We start from the raw sequence: 414 nt of genomic DNA on the forward strand, positions 1-414 counted from the left end.
CTTATTGTTTATTTGGTAGTGTGTTGTTTAATCTTGAAATCTTTGGGGATTTTCCAAATGTCTTTCTGTTATTTATTTCTAATCCAATTTTGTGGGATCAGAGAACATAATTTACATGATTTCAATTCCCCCCTCTTTTTTTTTTCAAGACGGAGTCTTGCTGTGTCACCCAGGCTGGAGTGCAGTGGTGTGGTCTCGGCTCAATGCAACCTCTGCCTCCAGGATTCAAGCGATTCTCCTGCCTCAGCATCCCCAATAGCTGGGATTACAGGCACACACCACCATGCCCAGCTAATCTTGTATTCTTAGAAGAGATGAGGTTTTGCCATGTTGGCCAGGCTGGTCTCGAACTCTTGATCTCATGATCCGCCTGCCTTGGCCTCCCAAAGTGCTGGGATTACAGGTGTGAGCCAT

Source organism: Rhinopithecus bieti, unplaced genomic scaffold (genome assembly GCF_001698545.2).
Source record: "Rhinopithecus bieti isolate Rb0 unplaced genomic scaffold, ASM169854v2 scaffold_13617, whole genome shotgun sequence".
Classification (NCBI taxonomy): Eukaryota; Metazoa; Chordata; class Mammalia; order Primates; family Cercopithecidae; genus Rhinopithecus; species Rhinopithecus bieti.